Genomic DNA, 10,383 nt, shown 5'->3' on the forward strand with positions numbered 1-10,383 from the left:
ATTTTTAATCATTGCAACAGCAGACTTGTTATCACACAAAATCTTTGTAGCAGCTTCTTGCTTAAACTTCAGTTCATTAATAACTTTTCTCAGCCATAAGGCTTGATTAACAGCAGCAGATGCAGCCATATATTCTGCCTCTGCAGTTGATTGAGCAACAGAGCCTTGTTTTCTTGAACTCCAACATATAACACCTGATCCAAGAGTAAAGCAATAGCCTGAGGTGCTTTTTGAATCTTCAAGTGATCCAGCCCAATCACTATCAGTGAATCCTAGCAAGTTCAGAGCTGAACTCCTCCTAAACATCACACCATATGAAATTGTCCCCTGAATATACCTCAGGACCCTTTTGGCTGCTGTGAAATGATTTTCAGTTGGCATGTGCATATATCTTGATAGAATGCTGGTTGCATACATTATGTCTGGCCTTGTGATTGATAAATACAACAAAGAACCAACCAAACTCCTAAAGATTGAAGGATCAACAGAAGCTGACCCATCATCAACTTGTAATTTCAATCCTTGAACTGCTGGAGTACTAACAGCTTTGCAACTAGTTAGAGAGAATTTCTTCAGCAAATCTATTGCATATTTCTTTTGAGAAATGAAAATGCCTGTTGAAACCTGAGACACTTCCATTCCCAAAAAATAACACATCTCCCCCAAATCATTCATCTCAAACATGCCCTCCATTTGTTTCCTAAATTCTTTCACAGAATTTGAATTACTTCTGATAACAAGAATATCATCAACATAGATTGAAACAATTAGAATTTCAGCAACCAATTCCTTCACATACAATGTTGCTTCATTGATGCTTCTTTCAAATCCCAAGTCAAGCAAATAACCATCAATTTTTGCATACCAGGCTCTAGGAGCCTATTCTAAGCCATATAATGCCTTTTTCAACAAATAAACTTTATCAGCAGCACTTTCAATAGCAAAACCATCAGGCTGCTCAATATAAATTTTCTCCTCAAGAATACCATTGAGGAATGCAGATTTAACATCAAGTTGATAAACTTTCTAGCCTCTGTGAGCAGCAATAGAAAGCAACAATCTAATTGTATCAAATCTAGCTACGGGAGTAAAGGTTTCAGTGAAGTCAATACCTTGCTGCTGAGAGTAGCCTTTCACTACCAATCTTGCCTTGTATTTTTTGATTGAGCCATCAGGATTCATCTTAACTCTGAATACCCACTTTGTACCAATTACTTGTTGATCTTCTGGTCTGTCAACAAGTAACCATGTGTCATTCTTGACTATCATGTTAAATTCTTCCTCCATGGCTACTTTCCATTTTGGACACTGCAAAGCTTGATCAACTGTGACAGGTTCCAATACAGCAACATTGCATCTGTTGTAGATATCTTGTAGAGGTCTCATACCTCTCACAGCATAATTTTCATTATCAAAGTCCTCCTCAAAGGTTTCACCATGAGTCTCTGATGCATTTTCACCATTAGTGTTTTGGTTTGAAGACTCTCCAATCATTTTCTCCCAATTCCATGCATCTTTTTCATTAAACTTCACACTCCTGCTCACATAAACCTTCTCAGTTTTAGGATTTAAAATTCTGTATCCTTTTGAAGTAGTACTATAACCAACAAATATACCAGCATTAGCTCTTTGATCCAATTTGTCTCTTTTTGCCTCTGGTACATAGGTATAACAGATGCTGCCAAAGATTTTTAGATGTCTTACTGATGGTTTAACACCTGTCCAGACTTCATAAGGTGTTTTACCATTAACAGCTTTAGTTGAAAGTCTATTATGCAAATACACAGCTGTATTAACTGCTTCAGCCCACAACTTCTTTGGCAATCCTTTTTCAAACAGCAAGCACCTTTCCATGTTCATGACTGATCTATTTTTTCTTTCACTTACACCATTTTGCTGAGGTGTATAAGCGACTGTGAGTTGATGATGAATGCCTACCTTTTGAAGGAATGACTGGAATTGAGAAGAAATATATTCTGCCCCATTATCGGATCTTAAAGTTTTGATCATTTGCCCACTTTGATTTTCTGCCGCAGCCTTGAATTTATGAAACATCGAAAATACTTCGGATTTGTTTTTGAGAAAATAGACCCAGCAATACCTTGAAAAATCATCAATAAACAAGAGAAAATATTTGCTGCCATTGTAAGAAGGTATACTCATGGGTCCACATATATCTGTATGAACCAGCTGGAGCTTCTCAGTTGCTCTCCAAGCTTGGTTTAGAGGAAATGGAGTTTTACTCAACTTACCAAGTTGACAAGTACCACAAACATCAGAAATTACAGTCACAACAGGCAAATCATTCACCATTTTCTCCTTTTCAAGCAACTTCAAGGCATCATAATTTATGTGCCCCAGCCTCTTGTGCCACAGACAAGAGTCTGATTCAATACTAACTAAAGCTTTAACTTCATCATTTTTCCAGTCAATATTAAAGCTCCTATTGTACATTCTGATTGTCAGAAGCTTTGTACCAGAAGGATCTATAATTTCACAGAACTTGTTCTTGAATTCAAGTGAATAATTCTTGTCTAACAGTTGACCAACACTTAGTAAGTTATGTTGAATTTCAGGCACAAACAACACATCAGAGATAAGCTTTGTACCTGATGAAGTTTGCATAGACACAACACCTTTGCCTTTGACATCCACTAGTCTCCCATCACCAAGCTTTACTTTGGAAGAATATGTTATGTCCAAAGTTCTAAAATTTTCAAAGTTTGCTGTCATATGATGAGTACAACCACTGTCAATCATCCAGGCATCAGTGTTTTGAGTTGCAGCTAAACATCTCTCAACTGTGGCAGCAACAAAAAGTTTATCCTCTTGAATTTCAGATCCTTCTATGACTTGAGCAGGTTGAGCTTGATTTTGCTGACTAGAATTTCCTGGACAAATCCTTTCAACATGTCCAAACTGCTTGCAGGATTTGCATTGGACCCCCGGTCTGTACCAGCAATAATTTTCAGTATGATTTGTCTTCTTACAGTGAGGACAAGGTGGATACTTGCCTTTTCTATTTCTTCCTTTGTAGTTTTGATTAAACTTTTTATCTTTACCTCTCTTATGATAGCCTTTCTTTGCATCATCTGTTTGCACTTTTGCCTTTTGAGATGTAACAAGTGCACTTTCAGTTGAGCCTTCTTCTTCTCTAAATGCCTTTCTTTGTTCAACAGCTTGTAGAGCATTTACAAGCTCCGTGAGAGAAAGTTTAGATAAATCCCAGGCATCTTCAAGTGAAGAGATTTTTGCCTCAAATCTTTCGGGAAGAGTTACCATTACCTTCTCCACAACTCTTTTTTCTGGTAAATCCTCACCCAGCAGCCTTACTTGATTAACAACTTTAATAACTCTATCAATATACTCTTTCACATTCTCAGTTTCTTTCATCCTGAGAAGTTCAAACTCCTTCCTTAAGTTGAAGATCTGCATCTGTTTAGTTTTTTCATTTCCTTGAAACTCTGACTTTAGTTGATCCCAGACTTCTTTCGCTGTTTTGCATGCCATGATCCTGATAAAAATAATCTCATTTACTGCTGAATGAAGACAACTCAAGGCTCTATATTTTCTAGAGACCTTTTCTTCATATACTTTGAGCTGATTCAGAGTTGGATTCTGTGGCTCTACAGTTTCAAAGTCTGATTCAACAGCTTCCCACAGTAGCAGACCCCTGAGATATGCCTCCATTTTCACAGACCAAACATGGTAATTTTCTCCAGTGAAGATTGGAGGAGAAGGAGCAGAGATATTGCTGCTTGTAGCCATCACAAAAAAACACTCAAATCTTTCAAGTGTTTAGGCTTTTAAGTGAGGTTTTCTTACTTGTTTTCTCTCACACACAGTCCCACTAAGATCAAGAAGGCTCTGATACCAGATGTTGGAAGTTTTGTGCTGTTTTTTCATTGAAGAAGAAGGCGACATAGAGATAACGAGAAGGATACAAAAATTCCATTACTTCAAAAACTTATATATTTGATACAAAAGTATGGGTCAATACCAAATCTCCATAATTTAAGGAGAGTTGGTACCTTGTCTAAAGCTGAAATTAAGCTCTACCACAATTCATTCAAACTTCAAGTACATTCATTAATTACATTACAAAAGATTCAAAAAAGCAACATGATTGGCACGTAGCTTTGTATCACACAGGAACCTTCATCAGTATATATGGCAGGAGCTAAATCTGCTGTGGTGAGATGCTCAACTAGATCTTGACTTTCTGCTAAAGCCAATGCTTGTTCATGCCATAAAGGATAGTTGATTTGAGTGAGTTTGAGGGTAATGAAATTTCCCACATTCAGAGAGAGAGACGTCATGATGAATAAATTAAATGATTTGAGTGCTCACAAATAGCTCTGATACCAAGAGAAAAATTGAGCAAGTAAATGAATAAAAAAAAAGATTTTTGTATTATTGTAATAGAAATTATATCAATTTGCCGTGAGCACTTGCTATACATTGATACTAATTTATAGACTAGCAAACTGAACAACTATGACTTATCCATTAACAACTAACAACAAAAGATAGCTAACAGCAAAAGCTATCTTATTTGACTAACAACTTTGAATAAGTCAGTAAAAGTTATCTTGTTGGACTGCTTCAATCTGATTTTGAATTTGATTCAACCAATTGTGTTGTTTATCCATGCGGTATCTTCTCATCTTGTTGGACTATCTTTTGGTTTGAATTTGTTGACTCGAAGTCTTCTTGACCACTCAAACTCTCTCCACTGATTTTGAAATTATTGTGAGAATTCACAACCTTATCACTCCAAGATTTTTGGGATTCCTTATTTCTTCTTTGGTTCTCATACTTGATGTTGCTGACCTATGTTGCATCATTAATAGGCATATCCTGGACCACAAAAAAACCAAGGGAGAGCAAAGCAACAATCACCCACTGGACCAAACCAAAAGATAAAAGAAGAATAAAGTAAATATATACAAGAGTCAAAAGATAGGTGTCGAGAACACCCAAAAAACAAAAAGCTACAACTCTAAGATCACTCATAAAAGCATAACTGAAAAAAGCACAGAGCCAGAAAAGCGAAACAACGAGGGAATAAAGCTCAAAGAGCACAAGTACACAAAGTAATTATTGTTCAACTCCAGCATTATTATATATATCCAAATAGAAAGATACATCCATTATTCCATGTCCAAGTACACATATTCCATAACTCCCAAGCACATGCATATTCCATAGCGATAAGTTCAGAATTTACGGGTGTCCCCTCTTATTGCAAGCCAAACTTTTAATTCTTGGTATTTTTTTGTTTTTCGTGCTTCCCTTTGCAAATTCACTTCAACTCACAAACCCAAGCTCGGGGTCCTCCTTTGCTTCCAGTCGTCCCTTTGGTGCTTTCACTTTCAAAAACTGTTTAAGACCTGTTTATATATAAGAGATAAAGTGTTTCACAAAATATTTTTTTATTTTTTGGCTAGAAAAATGAAGTTTTATAAAATCATTTTAAGTTGACATTTAAATAACGTAAATAATGAGGCATTTATGTATAATCATGGAGGCATACTCGTTTATTTAAATATTGGGAAAATAATTTGACTTTCATTGAAAAGCTAACTTAAATTTACCTCAGATTGTCCTTTTATCTTCTCCTCAACTTTGGACTGTTTTAAATCAAAGCATTGAACAAGAATATTGTAAGTCATAACAAATAATATTATCTATGAAAAAAATTAAACAGATGGAAGAATAGATATATATGTTCTTTTTTACAAAATCATTTTAAGATGACATTTAAAGAATGTTAAAATGTGACAATTATATACAATTAAGGAGACAAACTTGGTTGTAAATAGCAGAAAATAATTTTTATTTGATTGAAAGATGGATTTAAGTTTACCTCTTATTCCCTTGTCTTTTTCTCTTCTACCTGTTTCATATCAACATATTGAATGACGACATGGTAAGTCATAAAAAATAATGTTAAATATGAAGAAGATTAAATTAATAGATGCAAGAAGAGATATCTTGAATATTCACCAAATTGCGCATAAGCTGTCCATTTTCTGATTCCGGCGTAGACCCCTGCAAAATAAAGAGAAAACAATTTCCACTTCTGTTAAAATGGTAAACCTAGTTTGGCATCATAAGCAACCTAATTACACTCCAAAATTAGTATCCAAGCATAGAAGACATGCAGCACTTTCGTATGGGCGCATACGGTAACTTAATTTTTCAGATATGATAGTAAATTAACTCCCTTCGCTCTTTCATGTTCATTTGATGTTATGATTTACTGTCATATATTTATCAGAACAAATATAATTGGCAATTGAATTTATATTGGGCGCTATGCATAAGATAGTGTGCGTTGAGTTGTGCAAGCAGGCTTATGTATATCCTTGGAAGGGAAAAAATTTACATTTTATAAGACAAACAGTTTTAATTTTGCAATAGTTTGGCAAAGTCCTATGTGCGTGCATGACATGGGCAAATACAACACCATTTATAAACATAACATGCAACAAATTATATTTAGAGATTCCAACAAGTAATATAGTATTAGATTTTTCCAGAGTAGTTCCTACTATAATATGCAGCAAATCTCTTTTTCATTTATAACTTAATGTTGGCATCTACTACATTTAAATTTTCATCAGCGAAATTTATATAGGGAAAAAGATTTGGCAGAAGTATATATAATAATTGATGAATGCCTGTATTGTATTAAAAAACTTCTTCTTATTGAAGGGATAAACCTGAATTTAACTATGCAAGGAATTTGAATTAAGATCTACATATTAAACACATATTCTTCTATGAAAAGAAAGGAAGTTCTATTCATAAGTTTTAGAGCTTCTGAAAGATCACAACGGAAGAAAACAAAATAAGTTTTAATTCAAATTACGGATATTTCTTTCTTTTGTGGTTTATCGTTTGTGTGTATGTGTGTATTGCATCAAATAACAATGCAGACTCTCTATTTTTTATCAGTATGGAGAAGAAAGAAATCTGTTTCCTTGCTCGTGATCTCGCTGCAGACTCTCCTATGCCATTAAGATCAAACGTAGGACCTGTCATGAAGCTGCCTCTAGGTGGAATTGCTTGGAACATAGGAGCTCTGGTTGGAATGTAAAATTTACTTCTTGGAGGGGGCAGGTAAAATTCACTTCTTGGAGGGGGCAGATAAAAAGGGTAATGGGCTGGAATATTAATTCCACTATGAGGAAATTTAACACGCAACATCAAGTCTCCAACAGTAGCTGGATCCATACCTGTTTCATTGGGCGGACACTTCTCACAGCCATTTACGCAACGACTTTCCTCCTGTAAAGCATCCAAATCTTCAGCTTGAATTATACCTTTTTTTACTAAGTAATCGTCAAACATCAGGTCCACAGGTATATTAAATCCTTGATAGAAATAGGTAATGTCATTGATGTTGGGGTTTTTTGCTGAATATTGAGTGCTCTCGCTATCTGTCCAAACCTCATTCTTCACTACAAGAAAAGTGACTTCTAGTGGCCACTTTTAGTGGAGGGCCAAAAGATATTCATCACAAATACAATTATTAGTGGCGGGCACTGCCTTTTGTCACTGGAAAGACATCTTTAGTGGCGGCCAAAAAAATTGGCCACTAAAAGATAACTATTTGTGACAGTCATAAGTGGCGGTCACTAAAGATAAATTATTTGTGACAATTAGACATGGCAGCCACTAAAACCTTGAGAGTTGCGGTTTATGCTTATTTGTGAAGGCTGATGCGAGCGGTCACTAAAAAATAACTATTTGTGATAGGCACAAATGGTTGCGACTAAAGGTGAATTATTTGTAACCACTACACATAACGGCCACTAAAACCTTGAGATGTGGTTTTACCAGGGAGATTATACCTGGAACTAAAAACATTATTTGTGACGACCAAAACCGGCGGCTACTAAAAATATATTTATCTGTGACAATCAAACATGGCAGCCACTAAAAACTTCTATCTAAATTGGAATATATACTTATTTGTGGCATAAAATATAAAATATATAATTAATAATTAATAATAAATATTTATTCTTAATAACATTTTTCTTCCAATATACTTTTATAATTAATAATTAATAATATACTTATTCTTAAAAAATATACTTTTATATTCTTAAAATATAAATATAATTAATAATTAAAACCACATTGTTTTTATTTCAATATTATATTGTTTACTATTATAAAATTTACAAAAAGAGAAAAATATATTTCATTTATTTTTCTTTTTCTTCAAAAATATAAACAAAAGTTATATTTTTCTATTTTAAAAATATTCTTAAAAAGTTATATTTTTATTATTAATAAAAATTTTCTTTCCCCTTCATCTCTCTCCCTCATTTCTCTCCTACGCCTCCTTATTCATTTCCCTCCATCTCTCTCCCTCCCTCCCTCCCTCCATTGCCTGACTACCGCAGCCCTCTCATTCTCCATCTCTGTTTCCTTTTCCTTCTCCATCTCTGACTTCGACTCTGTCACAGCCTCAACACTATCGCAATTGCCGCCTTCGTTGCCCCAATGCTATCACTGCTACTGTTGTTACCACCTCCGCTGACTTAACGTCGTCGCGTCTCCATCTCTATCGCAGCCTCCAGCTCCAATAGGTATCTCTCTGATTTTGTTGCAGTAGACACGCCTATTGGATTAATCTAACCCTAAATCCCTTTCACTCTCCAATCAATCATCACTTGTCTCTTTTGGCCTCTCATTTTCCATTCGTTCACATTCTAATTCATATTTCTTGTGACTTACATTCTAATTCATATTTTGTTCACATTCTAATTCTAATTTTATGCTCCTAATGTCTATCCATTAAAAAAGAGATAGAAATTTTAGAATATATAGGATTTATGTCCTCAAAGAAATTCTTGGAGACACGGGGAAACACCTGTTAATTTCTTAGGGTCAGATTGATTAAGGCCTTATCTTGGAAACACGGGGAAACACGTAAGTAATAAAGTCGTCTTGGTTAGTCTTGAAGGAAATGAGTTGTTTTAGTTAAAGCAAATCATTGGCACAGTTGAACTCTGATTTCATTATGGGAAGACTCTGTTTTTTTATTCTAATTTTATAGTTGGGAAATCATTAGCACAACCGAAGTACTGTTGGAGAGAGTATTGGATACTGACTTGATAATTGCATGGTTTCTACTTTGCCTAGATATGATTCCTATTATGAACTACATCTCATTATTGTCAACACGAGTCATCTGGAAATGTTCTGCCTAGTGTTGAGTTTTTTATTGCAACCTTCATTTTTTCTTCTTTCTTTGCTTTTCCATGTAACTTAAAAAATTTTACCATGTTATTTCAGATTTAGTTGTTCATCTTGTGTTTTCCATTTATTGAAAATATTATTATATTTGTACAATTTTTATAATTATATACTACTACTAATTTGCATATAGTGATGTATCTGAATACCTGTAGTGGTACGATACTATACCAATGATAAATCCGGTACCTTATCCAATATGGTATATACAACTATGATTGTGACTGATCAATGGAGTGGTGTGGTATTTTTTTTTTTTTTTAAATCTTACAGTGTTTCCATTTTCTGTTTGGGCAAAATATTGTTAACTAAAATACTTAACTTTTGTTTCCTTCTCATCTTTTCAATTGTTTCATGTCATTTTTCCTATTTACAAGCAATTTCTTATTCTAATATGAGATTCATGTTGCAATCTACCTGAGTTTTAACCTTATTGTTGCCACTGATCAATGTGTGGTAGTTTATTTATTTATTTTTTTGGCTACCTTTCTTTCTTCTGTTATGGCTAAGTCACCAATCATTTGTTATCACTTGCTCGAGGGCCAAATCATGGTGCATTGTCATACAAAGGCTACATTGTTAATGGTTTTTGGTTCCACACCCGAGATCAAGAGAAAAATTGAAAACTCAAAATAGTGGAGTTTTCGTGAGAGGGGAAACAAATAGTTTTGCAACTGTGAGAGATGATAACCCAACCTTTGGTAATGTGGACTACTATGGCGTGTTAATGAATATTATCGAATTGCAATATCTTGGTGGTTTACGAGTAGTACTATTCAAGCGTGATTGGAGAGATGTATGCAATAAAGGAAGAGAAATCAAGACAGATAATTACGGGTCTACTTCCTTAAATTTTGATAGATCATTGCAGACTAATGAACCATTTATACTTGCCTGCTGAGCTGAACCGGTGTTTTATGTAAGGAAAATGGGGGAACCTAATTGGTATGTTGTTCAACAATCACAACCTCGAGACTTTTATGATATGGACGCCTATGAAGCCACTAGTGATGAACCATTTCAACAAAATGATCTATCAAACATTGGCCAATGTTCAACCCAAGATGCGAATCTAAATGATTGTGAGTTTTCATGCCATAAAAG

Source organism: Diospyros lotus, chromosome 1 (genome assembly GCF_014633365.1).
Source record: "Diospyros lotus cultivar Yz01 chromosome 1, ASM1463336v1, whole genome shotgun sequence".
In the NCBI taxonomy this organism is placed as follows: Eukaryota; Viridiplantae; Streptophyta; class Magnoliopsida; order Ericales; family Ebenaceae; genus Diospyros; species Diospyros lotus.